A 23,997-nucleotide genomic window follows, 5' to 3' on the forward strand; every position below is an offset into this window, starting at 1 on the left:
TATATTCATTTTTGTCTATTAATTTTGCTGTTTTTATTTTTAGTCTTGTGGGCATAGTGAGGTTATTCCGTGTTTCATGCAGAAAGCAGTGAGTGTGCAGACGTTTTATCTCTACTGTGATTGAAACGAAGATATAACAAAGTCTTCTGTCGGGTCTGATAGAGGATTTGTATATACAATCTTTTCAAGTCAGAAGTAGAAAATGGGCCGTTTTTTTTTTACAAATCTCGGTCATATAGTGAAATGAGTATCGAATACCTTTGCATGAGAGAAAGTTACTTTTCCCCAATTGACCTAATCACTAAGGGCCCAATTCACAAATGTAATGTTAGACCAAAAGTCTAACTTAGACCTTTACTACTTTTAGTATTTATAAAGGGACTTGCGAGTAGTATCTTTAAGCCTGCGGAGGTTCTGGACTCAGGGAGGAGGTTATGCATTCTGGGCGGAATCTTCATCCCGAGTGTGTAATCTCTGAACTTGGGACAGAATCTCCACACCCGGGGAGGGACACAACTCAGTGAAACATGGATGTGTGTAGCGACACATATGCCTAGATTCACGCATCATGAGATATACGGCATCCAGTTGAACAGTCAACATAGCAAGTAATGCCTCCTTTAAAATTGAAAACAGTTATATGTAGATACTGGGCTGTTATGTATGTGTAGGACATGGGCATGTAGGTAACAGTAGAGTATTACAACATGTTACTATACATTGGACTGCGCAATGAGTGAGGGACACTCATTACTTGGCGGTGAATAAACAAATTCTTATGAACAAATGTGTTGGGAAAAGGACCCGTTAGCTATAAAGGGGGTGTATTGGAGCTGTAATTATGATGGCCAACACACATCTCTACAACAGTGCCAATATATCAAGTATGATCCAATACCACAAACCTATTGATATGATCCTTCAAAAGAACATCACAAGTATATTTGTTACAACATCTCTTCTACTGTTGCATATTTAACAATTATGTATCCTCCATGTAATGTCTTCCACAATAAGTTCAAATGTGAACGCTATACACAAGTCTAAATCTCCAATCAAACCTCAGATTTCCAATTGTCTCCAAAACACTACACATACACCTGTGTCTGTGCTTACCACCCCCCACCCAGTTCCTCCAGAATGCTGTTAGCCCAACAGCCAATCACAGCCTAGCTGCATACAGGGAAAATATGAACAGCCACAAACAAACCCTTTCATACCTTACAACGTGTCACTGAATATGTTTGTCAGTTGTAGTGAGACAGAATGATTTGAGTTGGGGGGATGGGAGGAGACCTGACTGGATCTTCATTCAAAGGATCAACCTCTTTGGGATGTCCAGCCGAGATGCTACCTCCAGATTCTGTTTTCCCTGATGTCATCTTGAAGATAATTAGTGAGCAGGAGCAGAATCTTGACTCTGAGACATGCCCATCCCATGCCATCCCAGCCTATGTCAAGATCCTACATTTCCTTACTACTGGGAAATTCCTGAGTGTGTCCAGTGACTTTGTGGGCATTTTCTCAGGCAAGCCAGTCCTGATGCTTACGCCAGGTTCTGAGCTGCATAATAGGAGAGATCATCTCTACATAGGTATGCCACATACACTGGCAGTAAGTGAAGGGTTGCTAGGGATTTCTACGTCTTTTCCCACTTCCCACTTCCCATTTGTGATAGATGCAGTTGATTGCACTCATGTGGCACTTCAGCCACCTCGCCACAATACATAAATCTTCTGCGACAGACACAGATGTCCCTCTGTCAACATTCAGGGTGTGTGAGATGCCAGTGGCTGTTTTACTGATGTATTTGCAGTGTTCCCAGGCACACACGAAAGCTACATATTCCCCAGGTCACCTCTTGCCCAATGGATTGCAGCAGGAGAATTTGGCAACATGTGGCTTCTGGGTAAGTACTCAAGCAACAACCAAGTCTGATATGTGCCCCTAATCAGAATCAATCAACTCCTAATCTATGCAGGTTGGGACTATTTAAAGCGGGAAGGCCATCCGTAATGGAGGAGGATAACTCACACACATAACAGTGTCATGCTTCATCATCGGGGTTTGAATATACACAACCATTCTGACCACAAATGACTAATTCTCCTGACACATACATGGCCCCAAAAGACACTGCATGTACCATTTTTTATAAACTCTACAGTTACAAGACAAACATGTACAGATATTTCCTCATTATCCTTCTCAGGTGATGCTCCATATGCACTTTCTCCTCATCTCACACCATACAGACGTTCAATCACTGTACCTCAGCAGACATTTATACACGATCCATCAGAGTTCACGTTTGGTCTCTTAAAGTTGCGATTCAGATGTCTTGACCAATGGGGAAGATGGGAGTGCTGCTGTACCCACCTGAAGTTGGGTGCAAGATAAAAGTAGTCTGTTGTATCTCGCACAATATAGCCAACTAATGGTAACCAATGAATGAGCTCTAAGCCCTCTATAAGTATACATTTAACACTATGTCCATAAATTCCATCCTGAGACTATTGTATAAGTCATACTTAATGTATGTAAACAACAGCCATTGTCAGGAGTCAGAAGATAGGCCATGCATCACATTTCTTGGATATGATAGTAATTAGTGTGGGCAAAGTCGCAAAGGACTCCATTGCTCTAGGGGAGTAAATGTCACTGCATGTGTGAGATCTCCCTGGGCAGTGAACATCTGAAAATTTGCCTGCACCCAGTGTCGCAATGAGTCATGGTTATGCAAAGAGTCAGTAAGAGTTGGCACTGTGTACAAGATTGAAATCTACAGGTATATGTGAAGCAGATGAGATTAAAAATAGGTGTCATGTTTTGATTTTTGGGTTACACATACTACAAACAGCCATTCCTTACCCATGGTTTATATGTGGCTTGCTGTATGGCACACTGTAGTTTGAACAATGGCCCTTACTAGAAAATGTTACATGGGGGTCTTTGGCAGTGATGGAAACGTATTGGTCCACCTTCTATACTTCTTAGGGACAACTAATAATCAAAATGTAACAAACTATACACTGTTAATTTTTAACTTAATATCAGTAGTTGTGGTGCTGTTCTAGTGAGACTAGGAATGTTTGAAAATTTGGTGGGCATGATTTACTATTTACCAACGTTGTATCATGATGTTTAACATGATGCTATAGTAACGGATCACTGAAAGAATATCGACTACCACAATATCGAGTACCCAAAATATCAAGGTGAAAATATCTACTACAAAAATATCGAGTTTGTATGTACAAACAGGTAAGTACAAAAATATCGACTACAAAATATCGTTTACAAAAATATCGTTGTAAAAAATATCGACTTTACTAAAAACAATGTTTAATTACATTAATATAAAAAATTAATTACTAAAATATAATTAACAATACTTAAAATAACTTTTAATAATTAAATATTTAATGAAAGTAAAAAAAAATATATATTTTTAATCATATTTCTTAAAACATATATATATAGTAACAACATTTAATTAAATAATAGGCAATATTGTATATGTACCCCAAAAACCCAAAACTGACCCTGAACCCTAAAAATATCCCTTTACCCAAAAACTAAAAACTGACCCTGAACCCTAAAAATAACCCTTTACCCAAAAACTGAAAACTGACCCTGAACCCTAAAAATACCCCTTTACCCAAAAACTGAAAACTGACCCTGAACCCTAAAAATACCCCTTGACCCAAAAACTGAAAACTGACCCTGAACCCTAAAAATACCCCTTTACCCAAAAACTGAAAACTGACCCTGAACCCTAAAAATACCCCTTTACCCAAAAACTGAAAACTGACCCTGAACCCTAAAAATACCCCTTTACCCAAAAACTAAAAACTGACCCTGAACCCTAAAAATACCCCTTTACCCAAAAACTGAAAACTGACCCTGAACCCTAAAAATACCCCTTTACCCAAAAACTAAAAACTGACCCTGAACCCTAAAAATACCCCTTTCATTTAACATAATTAGCAATTAATCAATTAAATAAAATTAATTACCAATTACATTTTAATTAATTAACAAACATTTTTTAATTAACAATTAATTAAATATTACTACCAATTATTAAATTAACATATTTAATTAATTATAATTAAATTACTTCCCACCCTATTCCCCTATAAACCCACAACCCGCTAGAGAAAATAAATTATTTTAATTGACATAATTAGCAATTAATCAATTAAATAAAATTAATTACCAATTAAATTTTAAATAATTAACATATATTATTTAATTACCAATTAATTAATTATTACTACCAATTAATACATTTACATATTTAATTAATTATAATTAAATTACTTCCCACCCTATTCCCCTATAAACCCACAACCCGCTACAGAATTAAATTACACAATAATTTAAAAAAAATTAATTAAAAAAAATAATAAAATAAATTGACACTTTTCACACATATTATAACATAAACACACTATAAATAATTAAATATTATTTAAAAAACTATATTTTTTACTATCTAGATTATATACTTGGATATTTTCACTGTCTATATTATTTACAGTCGATATTACTTCACTTACCTTAAAAACGATATTTTGGCTGTCGATATTCTGTCTAGTCGATATTTTCTCCAAACGATATTTAAAACTCGATATTCTGTCCAGACGATATTTTGGAGTCGATATTATGTCTGTGCACCTATAGTAACATACTACACATCCATTCAATCTCCATGATGCATATGTGATGTACTCAGACAGTACTAGATGCATAATGGTAAGTATTGGTGTGGAGTTGTGATTAGGAATCAAAACATTAAACACATATATGTACAGGTATGGAAATATATATCGTATTTGTGTGTGCTGCTATTCATGTAGCTGTATGTTGGCAATACATACACCTGTGTAATGACCTGGATTGTCTCTCCTCAGAAAAAGAGTCCTTTAAGAGCCCAACTAAAAAGTTGAAAGTTGTTTCGATTTGTGTGTGTGATGCTAGAAGCATCACACATTCTAATAAATTCCTATGTACACCTATTATTATATGTAACTATCTCATGGATACTTGCAGGAAGCATGATAGATAATTTACAAGGATAGAATGTCACTGTTGAGTTGTGAATGATGAACTTGCACATCCTGTATGTCACTCTCTGTACTATTGATTTATGTCCCAATCGTGGAGTCTCTGCCCCGTGTGTGGCGATTCTGCTCCACACACAAAATGGAGGTTCCACACTCGGGGTAGATGGCCCGCACACGGGGCAGAAACTCATGACTGGGCCGGAAACCAATGGAATACATAGGAAGTGACATACAGGAAATTGCATACAGGAAGTTGAAGGTAGCCATTTCGTGTTCATTCTGTACAATCCACACCTCAGAGAAACATCATCCACCATCCTGCTGCTCATTATCCTGCCCCCAATATGGCTGAGGGACTTGTTGTCAAGGCACCCCCGTTTAGTGAGGCTCAATTAAACGTTCTTACTGAGAGGGTGTTAGATAAGTTCCCTCTGCTTTATTGGGGCCCAGATAGCCAGTTTAGTAATGCCTTGCATTTTCATTTCTGGCGTGATATCGCTGTGCGCTGTGGTGCAGTGGGTGTGAACAGGGGCAAGATGTGCCGCAAGCGATGGGAGGATCTGTGATGCTGGCTCGCATCAAGGCCCAGGCCATCATGGAGGTGTTCTCCCAGCCCCATTCACAACTGCCCTGCATGAGTCCACTGTACAGGAGGTTACTGAAGACAAATAAACAAAAGAAGAGAGGTTGAAGTATCAAAAAAGCCACATAGATGGAGCGAAACAACTAGTGGAACTCACACCCCATTTGGGTGGAGAAGAAAGCCCTCACACACCGACCTAGTCAGTGTCATGCTTCATCATTGGGCCCCACCAAAGAGGCCGAGTGCCTCTTTGGTGTGCTGCAACGCCAGAAGACTGTGGAGCTGGTTGTGTGAAGTGGGCGTGTTGTGAGATTAACTAAAAGTAAAAGTGTCTAAAGGGTATCTACAAAAAGTTTTAATGAATGATCCCTAGGACACGGATAAAAGATTTATGTGTCTGAATTTTAGTGCCAAAGGTAATGGATGGTTAATTCAGAATTAAGTATTAAGTCAGTCAACATGTTTCAGCCTTACGGGTGGTTTCAATTTACCTAGGCATTCGTCAGGACAGAAATAAACCCTGGCGGTATGGACTCTCTAATCGTCCACCCTGACCTGGGGGCATGAAAGTGAAAAATTAATAAAAAGTGATAAAGTGCATAAAAAAGTGGAAGAGCGCAATGCTCATTCCAAAAATACTCCTAATTATGGAGTGTATCTGCACCTGCGGAGCAAAAAAACAAACAAACACATAAGACATACAAACAATTAGTTGTAACGCTGTGTCATCACGTTTTTTTGACCATGGTGCTCCATAGTAGTGGCATAGAATGTGTTTCCCAAGTAAACACTAGAATTAACACCATCCACACACCCTATAGGGATGATACCTCTAGCTCTGGGAAGTGAGGTGAAAATGGTGTTTATATTAAAAGCCAAATGAAGAGTTAAAACACGATATGGGTGCTTCAAGGGATCAATGGACCAAAGGTCTGTGACCCCCAATGAAAGGTTGCATAAATACCAACATATCTCACTTTAAAATATGGCGCTAATTGCTCCATGGGTCTCAGGAGGGGGGTAGGAGCGTCCCTGGCACATCCTAAAAGTAAAATGGAAAGGCTAGAAATGCACAGAATCGGAGTTAGACTTAGCTCGAAAAAGTAGTTTTTGTCCGGTCATCCTGGTTAAGTTACTCACGCCCTCAGCGCTCGCTGCCCACTCGAACACCTGGTATTCCCTCAAACCGGACCCCGGCGATGGGGAGCGGGCCGGTAAATGAGTTTAAATGCTCGTTTCTTCCCCTCGGCGCTCTTCCGGGTGGGCGTGGCCTCGCGGAAGCGAGGCCTGGGAGCGCGCCACTCCGGTAAATGGGGCGTGGTACAACTCCACAACAAGGCTTGGATTCTATAGCCTATGGGAGAGCTGGCTTCTAAACTAGTAAACAAAAGTAAAGTAAAGCAGCGAAACGAAGCCTGTGTTCAGAGATCGTTACAGATGTAAAGATCTCACAGCATGTGTGTTTCAAGTTAATTCGATACAGATGGTAAACAAAGTGGAGTTATTCACTCGAGTGAATCCATGCTGCTACAAACCTTAAATATAAGTCATTAATGCTAGGAAGAATTACAGTATCCATCGGAGTTACTACTATTGAAAAGTGAAGTTCAAAAGACAATGTAATGTCGCATATTTTGCAAATATTAAAGATGTCTGGGTCACTAGGTGTAAGAGAGAAGTATAGGTGGCACATAGGTAGGGACTATCAGCACAGAACCGTATTCCACGGAATATCATCATTGAGCCCAATGATGTTGGTCCCCAAGCGATACACCCAGCGCTGCTCTTTTTCAAAAAGCCTACTGGCGACATTTGTGGTACCAGTGATTATCTCAATTATTGTCCATTTCATATCATTGGTGGTATGATTGGACTCCAAAAAATGCCTGCTTAGTTTTGTGGTTGCTTTTTTGCACCTTATGTTACTCCGGTGTTCACCAATACGCTGTTTCACTTTGCGTGTAGTCATGCCAACATAACGAAGGGAACAGGGACATGTGATTAGATATACTGTATTGGTGGAATTAAAATTGGTATGCGCAGTCTGTGTCCAGGTTTTTCCTTGTTCCAGCGAGAGTGTTTTAGAGGCTTCCGTTAGGTGGCAGACGCTGCAGTCTGAACATGGGTAGTGCCCTATGATCGGAGGCAGACCCCACGTCGTCGTGACTGAAGAGATTTCTGGGGTTATTTTCTCTTTAGGGCGAGTGTGAACTAAAGCATCTTTTAAGCTACGACCCTTTTTGAAGGAAAAAAGAGGTTTTTCCCAATCCTTCTTTACTGACGTTATAATGCTCCAATGCTTATTTATTGTTTTCTTCATGTGGTTGGAGAGACCATTGAATGTAGTTACACAGGTGAGTGGTACACCCTCTTGATTGTTGGGTTTTTCTTCTAGCAGGGCTTCTCTCGGCTGGTTTCTTGCTCTCTTATAGCCTTTACTGATGGTTGATGATGGATATCCCCTCTCTCTCAGTTTGTCAGTTAGGCCTGAGGCTTGTTCCTTGAAGTCAGTTATTGTACTACAGTTCCGTCTCAACCTCAGGTACTGTCCATAAGGGAGGTTCTCCTTTAGAGGGCGGGGATGAAAACTGTTAAAGTCAAGTAGATTGTTCTTAGCTGTAGGCTTGTGGTGGGTTTTTGTGGTTAGGCATGTGTCCGTTACCGAAATTACTACATCAAGAAAGACGATGTCTGTTTTGCTTGTGGTGTTAGTGAACCTCAGATTGTGGTCAAGGGTGTTAATCCACAGCAAAAAGGACTTAAGGTCATCGTCACTGCCTGTCCATAGAAGCAGAATATCGTCGATGTAGCGCTTCCATAGAAGCATGGAAGATCTGAATTCCGCAGTTTGTGGCAGGATGTATTGTTCTTCAAAATCAGCCACATAGAGCCCTGCCACACTCGGGGCAAAAGTACTGCCCATGGAAGTCCCCGAGCATTGGAGAAACAACTTGTTCTTAAAGGAGAAAAAATTCTCCTTGAGTGCTATTGTTGCACATTCGATAATGAACTCCTTCGGTGTTTGATATTCCCATTCAATAGAGTCTAGTGCCTTACCCAGGACTTCGATGGTATCGTCCTGGGGGATGCTTGTGTATAAACTTTCAACATCCAAAGTCACCAGAGTGACTGAGTTTGCTTCGAATGTGATGTCTGCGAGGAGACGTAGTAGACTCTTCGTGTCTTTTAGATAAGAAGGGGTTGCTTGTACTAGTGGCTTTAGGAATTGGTCACAAAAGCGCGATAGGGGCTCCAAAAGGGAGCCTATCCCTGACACTATGGGACGTCCAGGTGGTGGCAAACGATTTTTATGCATTTTGGGCAATGTGTAAAAATATGGAACAATGTTACTGTTGGTGTTAAGGAATTCTGCTTCATTTTTGGAAAGATGTCCCCTTTCTTCGGCCTGTCTGACCAGGGTGGTGATCCTTTTGGTAAGGGCAGCAGAGGGATCAGTCATCAGAGGAGTGTAGTTCCTGTTGTCTTTTAGAAGATCTTCACAGGTTTTGTCGTAATCAATGGTACTTTGTATGACAATACCTCCGCCTTTGTCCGCTGGCTTGATGGTTATTGAGGTGTCATTCTGTAATAGTTGAAGTGCTTTGTATTCAGCTGTGGTGAAATTGCCAAACGTTTTGGGATTTTGGCTGGACTCTAGGTCTTTGAACACTGCCTGTTCAAAGGCAGTGATAGCTGCTGGTACAGCGTATGGAGGAGGGATGAATGTTGAGTTGGGTCTCAATCCAGTGTCACCCCTCCTAATAGATTCATTGGGGTCTGGTTTTCCTTCAAAGAAGGCTTTCAGTTTTAGCTTGCGGAAGAATCCGGCAAGTTCGCAATGTAGTCTAAACTTATCGGGTCGTGCCGTCGGGACAAAGCCTAGGCCTTTCTCTAAGACCTGGCACTCAATTGGTGACAAGACTCTTTCAGACAAGTTAGTAACCAGGCTCACACTCCGCTCGTTCCTGGCTACTTGGTTTTGGTTACTGAAGACAGCCTGGCTGACTCTCCATGCTTACCTAGAAGACTTTGAGCAGCAGAGAGTTGGTAAACGAATGAACTGCATTATGTGTCTTGAAGATATGATGTGAAAAGAGAGAGAAATGTACCATTGTGTTTTGTTTGTCACCTTTTACTTTGTCTTAGTAATGGCTGTAATAATTATAAGGTCTATGCATCAATGAAGCTATTGCAATGCTGTTTTCTGAAGTTAGTATGGGACTTGTAGTTTTCAGAACACAAATAAGTAAATTTGCATTGCAATTGCATTTTTGGAAAAACATGGAAATGCATAATCATGACCAGTGAACTAAGGACCTCATAACTGATGTATGCTACAGTGAAGGAATGATTTGACTATGCCCATTGTTGATATGTTAGTATTTGTGTGTTATAGGTTGTATCATGCATGTGTTTTGTGTGGGTTGTTTGTCATAACTAATAATATTTGTTGCAAAATAAATTAAAGACTGATATTGTGTCACTTGTCTCACTACAAAGGATACATATTCTCAATAGTGGCATGTAAGTCATTTCCAATTTACATGTAGCTGTACTGAGTAAGCAGATAAGATTTGCAGTGTACAACACAAACAAAGCAGTCTTGTTCTGCTAAATTTGTCAGATGTTCCCAGGGAATACACAAAACATTTTACTCGTATCTTTGCAAAGGATATCTCCTAGGCTTTGTTTGCAAATGTACAACAAAATTAGCATATACAGTATGTTTCACTATGACAGTTTATATTAAGTGTAAGACTGTTGAGACTGCATATTAGGGCCAGAAAACTCCACATATAAAAAGATAAACCTGGATCCACTTTTAGGTGCAGAGATCTCCATCCTGACTGTAAACTTTCTCCACTTGTAAAATAACATCGAAGATTACTATGTGAAAATGTCAGCAACCTGAAAGTGAGATTAGTTAATATTGAAAATTACACTGATCTAAGTTGAGTATTTTTTTTGTTAAATTAATTTCATGACATTACAGTGACAATACACCTACTTTTGGATTCAAACCACATATTATTGGTTAGTGATATCAAGGAACTACAATGTCAACACTTGCTTTATGTTGTCTCCAACTTTTTTAGAAAGTGTACACCACCTACATAATTGTTTGTTTTAATTTTCAGTGGACCAAACTGGCCAAGGACCATCTGCACAGAACCAGGGACAGAACAGGACATTCTCGACGGGCATGTCCTCTGCATACCACCAGCGAGGAGGAGGAGTGCGACCAAGCAACAAGCAGGTTTAGTACGCCCACTCGGACTGAGGCATTCCATCTACAACAACAGCTTGGTGGAGGCTGCGGAGGTTGAAGGGGGGCATTGAGAGGCACACCAACAGCCAGGGGATGATAATTGTGGGTCTCCCTCTGACCCACAAGAACTAGAAATGGAGATGTGTCCCCTGAGCAGACCCCAAAACCATCTTGGCCTGCCAAGACCATTCCCTAAATCTTGAGGCTCCCATTTCATTGGGGTCTCCAGCTGCACCCCCTGTCACTACTCCCCCTCCAAGTAAGTAATGCATGTGTTTTGGTTAAGATAACCTTAAACGCAGTGGCAGCTGGCATCCAAGGAGGGTGGTGAGGCGGGGTGGAACAAAAAGGTAAAAAATAAATTAATAAAAAATAATCCCACTTACCTTCTATGCACAATGTGCTCCTTCTCACTCAAGTCTTATCCAGGCAGGCAGGCTCCAGTTAACTTCAGTAATCAATCCTGGCACTGCTCTAATGCTTAATTAGAGCAGCGTCAGGATTGGAAGGAGTGGCCTCTCTCACTGTTCCCGAGGGCACTGGAGCCCTATGCTGTCTCGAAGCAGCTTATTTCTTACATTATCCTCACAGATAACATTTTCAGCTGTGACTTTTTGCATATCTTTGCATGCACGACAATGTTGGATTGGTATCCCTGAAACTAAACTTGTTTACACATATAGCTTTGCACAACATTATCACAACGCCCTTTGAACATCATGTACATGGTCTCGTTTCGCACTATGTACAAATATCATCACTATCTTCATCCACGGGCGACAGGGCTATCTACATATCCATAACATCACTAATCTATACGCACATGGCAAGGCTGCTTTCTATTATAAAAGATGAACATCCCGACAGATTAGAAGAAGAGGCACTCCCCATGACAATGAGGACCTTGCATGCTGAGAAATCACCATGCAGCAGTCTCGCATCATTTGAGGGTTGTCTAGTTTGTGACCAAGATGGGTGCCTTCATTCTATTCCATCAGGTAATGGGGTTGGATCATCCCTTGGGGGGATTCTTGGCTTTACACCTACACACACTCTAGGTTCACTTAGAGTAGTGCTCGCATCATAGGAGTACACTCAGTTACCGCCTTGTTTTACATGCCTGCATGTATGTATGATCCAGCGCTCTCACCAAAATTTTGCATAAATGACTCTACCTACTACCATCAAACTTACCATACAATACTAGACCCATTTCAATAATAGAGCGACTGAATCATGAGGCGATAAGATCTATATATGTTATTTTAAACTATCCACAATAAACAAGACCAGCTTGTCATTTAGAAAGTTTATTTAAACATAATCAGAAAAACTTAGGTTTTGGAATTTTATTAAACAAGCATTAGAAAATGTCATAAAGAGAGGTTTATTCAGAATTAATAAAAAGAGCAAAATTCAAGAAATATTATTCATTAGCAGAAATAAGTAAAATTAAGCATTTCCAAACCCTAACTAACTCTCTGTCTCTACCCTCATCGCCTAGAAATAAAGTATTTAATAAAACTCATTTCCTTACATATGTTGTCCATCAGCATAACACGTCCCTCAGGAATCTCGAGCGCAAGCCAAATGTCTGTTGCCTGAGCTGATTCTTATACCCTAAAACTATGCTGAGCTAACTATTTTTCACATTCCATCAGATGGATTCTAGCTCTCTATTGGCTGAGCCACCTCATGCCACAGTAAAATATGACATCTTCTTCCTCATGACCGGGTTATTCACTAGTCCATTTTTCATAGACAGAGTCTTGGCAGCACTTCCTCAGGGTGCTACATTTTGTAGCGAAAGAAGTTCAAGCAATGCAAAATCTATCACGTCTCTTCCTTCCAACCTTGAGCCTGTCCGTTCTGAGCTCCCGTGGCACGTTTACAAACCTCTCCACAGAGTCACTTTTAGCAGTTCTTTCCAAAACCTTTCAAAATAAAAGTTCATAAACTTCTAATCTTTTTCAGAATAATTTTCTCTTGTGGCCTTTTCATCAACAGGCCTTATTTTCGGAAAGCGTCAATTTTCTGCGCCACTTTTTGTTGCATCACTTTTTAAAGTGTGTTAATATTCTGCAGCCATCTCTAAACTTCATTTGTAAAACTATTATATAAACAAACACAAGAAAATAATTAATGTGAGAAATACAGTTTGTTCTGTTGCCACCCACCATAGCTAATGATTAACCCATTAGTCTAAATTACCTAGCTGAAGCACACAAATAAAGCAGCATTTATATCTACCATTCTTCACTTAGTCCAGCAGGATTCTCTATGCACCTGTAAAGTAAAGTGACACCACATAGACAAAAGCATACATAAAATAGGCACATGCAATTAATTGAACTGCCACAATTAATAAGACAATAGACAAACAAACAAGGTTAGTTAATTATTTTTAAAACGTACTTGCTGCAACATAGAGCACATAATGTTAAACCCTCATGTTGGTGTGTGCAACTTTATTCTAGGTTGGTTTAATAACATGCATGCAAACATTAGTTTTATTAAACATTATGGAAGTTTGACTTTGCGAGCTGAAATAAATATATTTCTAAATCTCGCTCCATCAACTCCCTCATCTGGTGATTTTAAAATCACCAAACACCACCAAACATTTTAGCAAAAATTTTATCTAAGATGAACATGATTCAATTTCACCTGTGTTAGTATTTCTAAAGACTTGTCTCATCAGTTTGTCTACAACTCCCATATTGAGTTTTAAGAAATTCCTCCAGTTCTATCTCTCTCTCTTATGCCTTTCTGATTTTGTAAATTCTCTTCTTTTCCTCAAGTGAAAATAACAACTAAAACTAACTAAAGTAGAATTATTAGGAGCACACATATCCGAGACATCTTACAACATCCCTTAAAGATTGAGTATCTTGAGCTGTTATTTACAAAAACATGAAAGTATTTTCACTAAGCTTGCAAGGAAAAATAAAACAAACATTTTAAAAATTTTGTCTAAATTTTCTAAAAATTTCTAACACCCCCTTTTTCAATTTTTTTTTTATATACCCTTAAACCTTCTAACAGTTTTTCTTCGACCTTGCGTCACAAATTATTTTCCAGCTAACACAATTTCTTCGACCTTGTGTCACCTAACACATTTTCTTCAGCCTAATGCCAAAAACAGGAAACCTAAATTTGTAATAGGTAAGTACTTCAGTCATTGTCACTATTGTCTTCAATCTCTTCTTGACTGCTACTATTTTCCTTCACTACAGGTATCACTTCTATTTTCTTTCCTGCATCACTTTTCTTTTCAGAATCTTTTTGACTTGATATTTCATCAATCTTTTCTTTTGATCTGTGTACCAATTTGAATCTTAGGCTTTCATTTTCTCCTGGCCAATTACCATCTTTTCTTGATAATTTCTTCTTTGACTTGGTCACATTATATTCTGTTCTCCAAGCTCTTTTTCTTAATTTTCTCATTTGAGAATCTTCATCGTCATTTTCAGTGTCAGAACTTTCAATTCTGGACTCAGGTACTTCTTTACTCGGCAGCTTCACTCCGTTAGGAACATCATCTTTGTAGCTGGTACTTGGCAATTCATCTTCTTCTTCTTCAATTACCTTCAACTTCCCAGTTTCAGAATTCCCGTTCCTGCTTTCAGAGCTTCTTTTCTGCTTTTCAATACTCTCCTGGTCTTCAATCACATTCTGATCAGATTCTTCTTCTGCTTCTTTTTCTAGCAGATCTCCATCATTTTCTGAGTTTAATGTCACAACTTTCAAGTCTTTTTCATTCAAGGCTTGTTTTCCATTCAAATTCTCCAGATGTCGACCAACCTGTCGATCTTCAAGATCTGGATTTCTTTCAGACTCTTCTTCAGAATCTGAATCAGTAGTGATGACACTTTCTTCATCAGAATTTTCAGGTATAGGTACACCAAAAGTATGACCAGTGTCAATCCACCTCTTCAGGCCTTTGTACTTCACTTTTTTCTTAGTGACAATCATAATCTGTTCTGTTTTCTGCCACCTGGGTACCAAATAGTTTCTTCTTTGGTGAACTTCTGTTCTCACCCAGTCACCGGTTGACAGATCATGTACTTGCTCTTTTTCTCCTGTCTGTACTTCAGTTCCATCTTGATTAGACACAGGAGTCACTACATCTGATAAATTCCTGCAGTACTCCAAATTGACGCTATCATTAATAGTCATCATTCTTTCCACTGGTATGAATGCCTGTCTCATGATCCTGCCCATCATAATATCATATGGGCTTAAACTTGTCTCTTTATCAGTAGCACTTCTCAGAAACATTAAAACAAGTGGAAGGGCATCTGTCCACTTTATACCTGTAGCTAGGTACAATTTTACGTCTCTGTTCTTTATAGTACCATTCTCTTGGTCCACAACACTTGAAATTTCTGGTCTATATGTACAATGGATCTTTTGTTCAATGTTTAAAACTTCACAAATCATTTGTAACAATCTGTTTTCAATATGTCTTCTATCATCTGGTAACTTTGCAACAATAATTGCATCATTATGTCGCGTAAGAAATGCTTCCACCCATCTTGAAAACAAACAGATAATCACAAAAATGTAGCACAGTTTGTTATGCAGTGCCATCTCAATGACATCCATTTGTAATCTGGTGAATGAACCACTCTCCTGTCTTTCTGTTCCCATTCCCACAACTGTTTTCTTAATTGAGTTCACTTGTTGGCAAGACAGACACCTCTGGTAAAAAAAACTCCAATTATTCTAATTTTTGTATTGAACCAAATTCCTCTGAAAAGCTTGACCATTGAATCTTTTCCAATTTGTTCAAAACTATGGTACATTCTGACCATATCAGCAATCATGCTATTTAGTAAAACTACTCTGCCATCTTTGTATGTCCAAATTTCATCCTCATCTCGCTGTCTATATTCTGCTCTCAACCTTGTGTTTTTCTCCTCATGAGTTGCTTCATCTTGTAAATCTTTGACTCCCTGCCATGTTTCAACTACAGATGTTAGTATTAGTGAACTCAAAACATGTTCATCATTCTTTTTGTATGCTGCATTTTTCATGATAGCAATCCTTTCTGGCAACTGAATGCCATCAATCAATCCTTTAATTAAATTTTCATTTCTGATAGGTGAACTTGCAGAGGTCAAATAACCTCTTAGGGACCAGAGCTGTTCCAAATCTTGCACAACTCCATAACCGTATTCTCTGTCAGCAATATCAGCAACTGTGCAGACCGAATATGCTGCTCTCATAAAGTCTTCCTTCTTTCTTGGACAAAGGTCATCAGTGAAGTAGACATAACCTGACTCTGGTAGAGGAATATCTTTAATGTCCTGTCTGGGCTTTTTGTGAAATTCTAATATATCCTGACATTCATCATCATTTGTCAAGTTTGTTTTAATCTGTTGATCAATTTCATTTATTACTTGGATGTCTTCACTTAAAATACCATCAGATTCATTCCAAGATACTGGAAATACAATTATTCCTTGTGGACTGTTTTCTTGTTCTTTATTTAATCCTGTATCTGTATTGTCTGTCTGCTTATTAACATAATGTTGCAATGGCGATGAAGCCATCTCATTCTGCTGAATCATCATCTGTCGCTGTATTTGTAGCAGTTTATTTAGCTCATTTATCTAAATCTCCTTTTCCTTTGACCATAATTTTGACTCATCAGGCTGCGTTAAATCAATCAGATCAATATCAGACTTCTCACTATCTAAAACTGGAGTCATCACTCTTTCTTGCTGAGTTGGAATCATTACTGGCTCAATTTCAGGTATATTAGAATAAAGTTTTTCATTAAAAATTTGAATTTCAGAATTTAATGGGACTCTTAAAACTGTAGAACGAATTTCATCCTTTCCAAGCACAGGGTTTGTCACTGCTTCTATATATTTAGTTGACTGTTTTAAGTCATTTGTAAAATTCACATAATCAGGAATATTAATTCCAGAAGTATTAGGCATCTCATCATACTTTTCTGTTCTGACATCTTGAGAAGGGGTCTGTGCTGGGACTTTATTAATTTGAACTGGGACTCTTGGCGTTACATTAATCTGTTCTGGGGTTTTGCTTAAATTTCTGTCCTGATCTGTATTTACAACATCAATTTTACACTGATCAATATTTTCTACTCTGACAGGTTTATTATTTACATTCGCTAATTTGGAACTCATTAATTTGCTCTCATATTTAGCAACAACCTTTTTCATTTTCTTGTACCAAGAAAACTTTTCCTCTCTCTTTTGATAATAATTATCCAAGCTAAAAATAGTTAAATATTATTACTATAAGAAAATGTACTCTTTTAATTGGCCTTACAGCGTTTGCTGATCACTTTATTAATTAATTCAATGACAGGTGAAATAAAATGTTATACCCTGCTCAAAATAATACAACTCCTAATTTACCTGTGTATTCAATTTTATTTGAAACAGAAAAATATACTTGGCAAAAGGTAACAATAAAAATACCTTATTTTAACAAAAGCAGAAACATTTAAAAATTATTAATTATTTAGTAATTCTTTTTTTTTTTGCACACATTCATGCACTACCACTTGTGGAGAAAGATTTGTAACATTTTTATTTTAAACACTCTGCTGCAAGATCCTCCGTTTTTCCCTTCTGTCAACTAGTTATCAAAATACTTTCCTTTAAACTTATTTACACCCCATAAATCACTCTCCCTGCACGCGATGTTTACTTTCCATTAGTGGCACAACTTATATTTCAGCGCGAGCCTCTCTCCACACTCGGCTGAATGCAATGTTTACTTTCAATTAGTGTTATTTAATTAACCACACCTGTGTTACAACACTCACCGGCTATCTACTGCAATACCAACACACATCAGTTAAGTATACTCCTTTTAAAACGATAGCGCGATTGCAACAATATATTTTACATCAAAGCCGAGACACTCATAATGTAAATAAACAACTCGGTAGTCAGTTGCAATACGCACACCAAGCCATTCACAGCACGATCTTGCTGTGACACTACAGGAGCCACAACGAATCACAGCGCAGCTCTGCTGTGACGCTGCGGCACTTCAACCAATCAGGGCGCGGCCCTGCTATGACGCTGCGGCACCCTGACCAATGAGAGCGCGGCGGCTGTGACGTAGACAGCCGCTGCAGCTGATAGCTCTCCCCTTACGCTCAGCCCCTCCTGCACAAAATGCAATTTCAACACAGCGCGCTACGCTTGCCACACGCATCAGCTGTGACACGCTTCCCTTTAAAACAACAGCGCATCTAACAAGGAAACCAAAACGGGGACCCTTATAATTTAAGCAAACAATTCAGTAGTCAATTACAGCATGGCTTTGCTGTGACACTCTAAACGCCCCAGCCAATCGGAGCGCGGCTCTATTATGACGCGCCGGGTGTTTTAACTAATCAGAGCGCGGTGGCTCACACAGCTGCTGCAGCTTTCAGTTTTCCGCGTTCTGCCTCTCTTTCGTAAACTTTAGCTCAATTTTTAATACAATGTTATGACATTTAAAGTGGGGACAATTTAAAAGGAAAATCAATAAATTTACAGATAGTGGTAACGCGCAACAGCCGCGACCACTTCAACAATCCGGCCGTCTCTACACGTATCAGTTGTGATCATTACAGCTGTAGTAATGAATGAAATTGAACGGGGACATTTTAAAATTCCAAACAATACAGCAGTGCTTCAGCCAATCAGAGTGCAGCTTTACCGTGATGCTCCAGAAGCCTTAGCCAATCAGAGCGCGGCGGCTCTGACACAGACAGCTGCCGCGGCTCTCAGTTCTCCACGATTACAAAATAGGGTGAGCTCAAAATATATTACAAAACGCTCGCTAGCCGTTTCCATCAGCTATAATACTCGCAGCTATAGCTAGCGAGAAAGTAAATTAAAGCAGGGACATTTAATTTTCTGAAACAATTTGGTAGACCGTAATAACGCGCATCAGCCAATCATTGCGCGATTATTCTAAATCAATGAAACCTTTTCAACAAATCATTGTTTTGCTTTACACAACACTCCAGCCAATCAGAATGCCGCTTTCCTATGACAAATCGGACGCCCCAGCCAATCAGTGCACGGCGGCTCTGACGCAGACTACCGCTGCAGCTTCAGGCTCTCCCCACACGCTCTCGCTCCTAAAATCGGCCCCTCCCTCACAATTTCGATCGTGTTACTTTTGAATGGATTTAAATAGCGGGCAATGCTTTAAAATGTATTTAAATAACGCGCAACACTTTATAATGTCTCTTAATAGCGCAGACTTTACCCTGAAGGGTCCAAAGTACTTTAAAATTACTTTTGATACAATTTAGTAACTACATAAAACAAAACCATTTGCCTGCTTCTCTAAAAAGTGACAGTTTTATACATTCGTTTAAGTATTCTCAGCTTGGAATAGACAACGCTATTCTCATAGAATAATCTCAATCGCCAATAGAGCAATTCTTACCCTACCCTTCTAACAGGTAATAATCAAAAGTGTTTCAGTTGAATGCAGGTACATTTAGCAATTCAAATTCAACTCCATTAACATTACAGAGCATTCACGCACTTTTGAACAGGAAAACCCTAAAACATACATACATGAAAACTTCGGTATGGACTCTAACCAACCGCAGTAATCCAGAATCGCCAGTAAGAAAACAACGCTTATTTTCTTCTTTAGGACTCTAACCTTAGGAGAGAAAACAACGCTTATTTTTCTTCCTTAGGACTCTAACCTTGGAAGAGAAATTTTTCTTCCTTAGGACTCTAACCTAATCTTGGTAGAGAAAATAACACTTACCCTTCACTCAAGTTTGGATATATTCTATTACTTTCCCACAGAGAGTTTTAGAACGGGCTCTTTGTCCCTATACTTCAAAGCTTCGATTTCATAGATAATCCTCACTATCATACATACAATTTTACATAGCTTTGGCGAAGGCGATCGCTTTGCCTAGGCTACTGTATTATTATGCAAACCTGCCGGTCTATGTACCAGTTCGCACCTTTCGCGAGCTGGACACTATGCACAGGTGATTGATTTGGAACAAAGGCCGTCCCAGAGTGGCGTTGAAGACCCTTTGTGCTGCGACCGAGAGTGGTGGGCTGTCGGTCCCGAACCACGAGCTGTATTACCTGGCTGCACAACTGCAGTGGGTAGCTTACTGGCTGAGTGGGCGCAATTTGAGTGATACGGCCACAACCGAGACTATCATGTCGGTCTCGCAGATTCATGCACTGTTTCATCCCTTGGCTAGGTCACATGTTCAGGGCCAACTCCTCCTTGAGGTAGCGAGGAAGTGCTTCATCAGAAGCCTGAAACTTACTGCAGCGGTGAAGCCATACGCACCCAACCTGCCGCTACTGGGTACGCCCTGGGGATCCGGGATACTCACGGCGACTCTGCTAGAAAGCTGGGGAGCGGCTGATTTAGAAAGCTTGGGCGACTTATTTGTAGAGGGTGCGCTGCTCCCTTTCGAGACACTAGCAGACAACACAGGGTTACCGGCAGGACAATTCCTGACTCACCCGAAACTGCTGCATACATTGACAAGGGCTTGGGGACCACTGGCGGAAGAACCACAGACACACCTGCTTATTCAATACTTGCACGTGATGGGCCACGGCTCTCATCTCATACATTGGATTGCTCAAGCGTTGCACCCACACACACAATTCTCCCCTCAGCGCCTGCGAGACAAATGGACGACTGATAGAGGACGGGACTGGACTGACAAGGAGTGGGCGAGGGTGCTAGCTGGAGCCCAACATGTACCGCGCAATGCACGCTTTAAGATCATACAGTATTAAGTGATCCACCGAGCGTATCTGTCCCCAGACAAAATTAATCGGTACTTTGGACTCACTGCGACGGCGTGCCCTAAATGTGGACTTGTGGACGCACAGTTTTTACATGTCCTCTGGTCCTGCACTTTGCTGCAGCCTTATTGGACTGCAGTGTCGACTGCCTTGGCGAAAGCGACAGGGGGCACCTTACCAAATACTTGGGAAGCCTGTCTCTTGGGGTTATTTAAAAGAACGAAACAGTCGAAGGTCCAGGCGAGATTCTGGGATCTAGGGCTGATTACGGCAAAATGTCTCATCACTAGGCGCTGGAAACATAATGTGCCCCCCCAATCGGTGCAGTGGCGTCACTCGCTGCATAATTGGGCGAGAGCTGAAAGTGTAGCATTGCACCGAGAGGAGACGGCAGGGCTCCGGATGTATCCTATTGCGCTGGAGTGGGATGGTATCCTGACGGCCTATCACCAAGTGTGTTTACAGAATGGTATTACGTGAGCGTTTACCCCATACTCTCCAGTACCACTCCTAGCGCTATTCTCGCACCCGTTCCCCCCCTCCCTTTCTCCCTCCTTCCCCGCCCCCCGCACCCCCTCCACGGAGATTCCCTTCCGCCCTACTGTACACGACCAGATTTCTACGATCACTATGTTACCGCCGACCAGTCACATCTAGTTGCACTCTTCTCCGCACTACCAGCTCCACATACACACACATGATCACTGTTAGACACCACCTGGTTGAAGGTTTCCTATATATCTAGGATTGTTCCTTATAGTTGATAGTTTTCGAATGTACTTTTGAATGTGCAATATCTTGCCAATGTGAACAACTAACCTGCTTCTCCGGTACTGGTGTACCTTGAGTGCTGTATGGAATAAGACTAGGATATGCAGTCACAATACAAAGGTCCTTTGCACCAACGTTGGGCACTGCTACTACTGAACGTCAATGTATCATGCATATGCTGGAGCTATACAGATTTGTCATGCTGTTTAACTGTACACCCGTATAGTTGGCTCTTTACTACCATGCCTCCACGAGGGTGTGGTGGTCCACGAAGCCTGGGACAGTATATCTTATGTATCAGCGTTGTTTATTCGTTACGACTGCATATGTGTAATACTGTACAATGACAACATGCAATAAACATATTCAAACAAAAAATCATACATATAATTTTACTTATCACACCTAGACCCCTAAACTTGTGTTGCACGTCCACAACACGATGATATGCGGCGATATCACCTTTTGAAGCAGAACAAATGAACCTGTGTAACCTGCTAACATAACAGCGTCCTGATCACAGCGTTACACAACTCTTTGCCATGGCTAACCTGGGATTTTTCACACTGCTGGAAAAAAAACCCTCTCAACTACATTAAACAATCTGACAACAACACTAACTGAACATATGTTAAACATTTATCCTATGAATATACCAACATATATGTGTCATGCATGTAACATGTCAAAAACAACATATAACCGTCCGATTGCTACCAGGAAATTGATCCAGCGCTCTCATCAAAATTTTGCATAAATGACTCTACCTACTACCATCAAACTTACCATACAATACTAGACCCATTTCAATAATAGAGCGACTGAATCATGAGGCGATAAGATCTATATATGTTGTTTTAAACTATCCACAATAAACAAGACCAGCTTGTCATTTAGAAAGTTTATTTAAACATAATCAGAAAAACTTAGGTTTTGGAATTTTATTAAACAAGCATTAGAAAATGTCATAAAGAGAGGTTTATTCAGAATTAATAAAAAGAGCAAAATTCAAGAAATATTATTCATTAGCAGAAATAAGTAAAATTAAGCATTTCCAAACCCTAACTAACTCTCTGTCTCTACCCTCATCGCCTAGAAATAAAGTATTTAATAAAACTCCTTTCCTTACGTATGTTGTCCATCAGCATAACACGTCCCTCAGGAATCTCGAGCGCAAGCCAAATGTCTGTTGTCTGAGCTGATTCTTATACCCTAAAACTATGCTGAGCTAACTATTTTTCACATTCCATCAGATGGATTCTAGCTCTCTATTGGCTGAGCCACCTCATGCCACAGTAAAATATGACATCTTCTTCCTCATGACCGGGTTATTCACTAGTCCATTGTTCATAGACAGAGTCTTGGCAGCACTTCCTCAGGCTGCTACATTTTGTAGCGAAAGAAGTTCAAGCAATGCAAAATCTATCACGTCTCTTCCTTCCAACCTTGAGCCTGTCCGTTCTGAGCTCCCGTGGCACGTTTACAAACCTCTCCACAGAGTCACTTTTAGCAGTTCTTTCCAAAACCTTTCAAAATAAAAGTTCATAAACTTCTCATCTTTTTCAGAATAATTTTCTCTTGTGGCCTTTTCATCAACAGGCCTTATTTTCAGAAAGCGTCAATTTTCTGTGCCACTTTTTGTTGCGTCACTTTTTAAAGTGTGTTAATATTCTGCAGCCATCTCTAAACTTCATTTGTAAAACTATTATATAAACAAACACAAGAAAATAATTAATGTGAGAAATGCAGTTTGTTCTGTTGCCACCCACCATAGCTAATGATTAACCCATTAGTCTAAATTACCTAGCTGAAGCACACAAATAAAGCAGCATTTATATCTACCATTCTTCACTTAGTCCAGCAGGATTCTCTATGCACCTGTAAAGTAAAGTGACACCACATAGACAAAAGCATACATAAAATAGGCACATGCAATTAATTGAACTGCCACAATTAATAAGACAATAGACAAACAAACAAGGTTAGTTAATTATTTTTAAAACGTACTTGCTGCAACATAGAGCACATAATGTTAAACCCTCATGTTGGTGTGTGCAACTTTATTCTAGGTTGGTTTAATAACATGCATGCAAACATTAGTTTTATTAAACATTATGGAAGTTTGACTTTGCAAGCTGAAATAAATATATTTCTAAATCTCGCTCCATCATGTATACATTGCTTTAACACCACGGTAGAACTATATCTACTATTTACGCTTTTGGTGTTTGTAATCACGTTTATCTGCTTCTGTCTATTAATCATTTCAGCACTTTTTTTATGCAAGAATAACGTTGGTTCAATAAATGTATTGAAAACGTCTCACTGTGTATTTTCTGTATATTTCTCTAAGAATAATTTATTTATTTATTTATTTAAGCCATTTCTAAAGTGCGCTGCAACCCTACGGGCATCCTGGCGCTATGAAAGTGCAACTAAATGAGCATCATGGGGCAGGATGGAGGAAGTGAGCAATTTACTCTTGGGGCAGTTAGACTTTAGGAAAGAGCC

This window comes from Lissotriton helveticus, chromosome 2_2 (assembly GCF_964261635.1).
Source record: "Lissotriton helveticus chromosome 2_2, aLisHel1.1, whole genome shotgun sequence".
In the NCBI taxonomy this organism is placed as follows: Eukaryota; Metazoa; Chordata; class Amphibia; order Caudata; family Salamandridae; genus Lissotriton; species Lissotriton helveticus.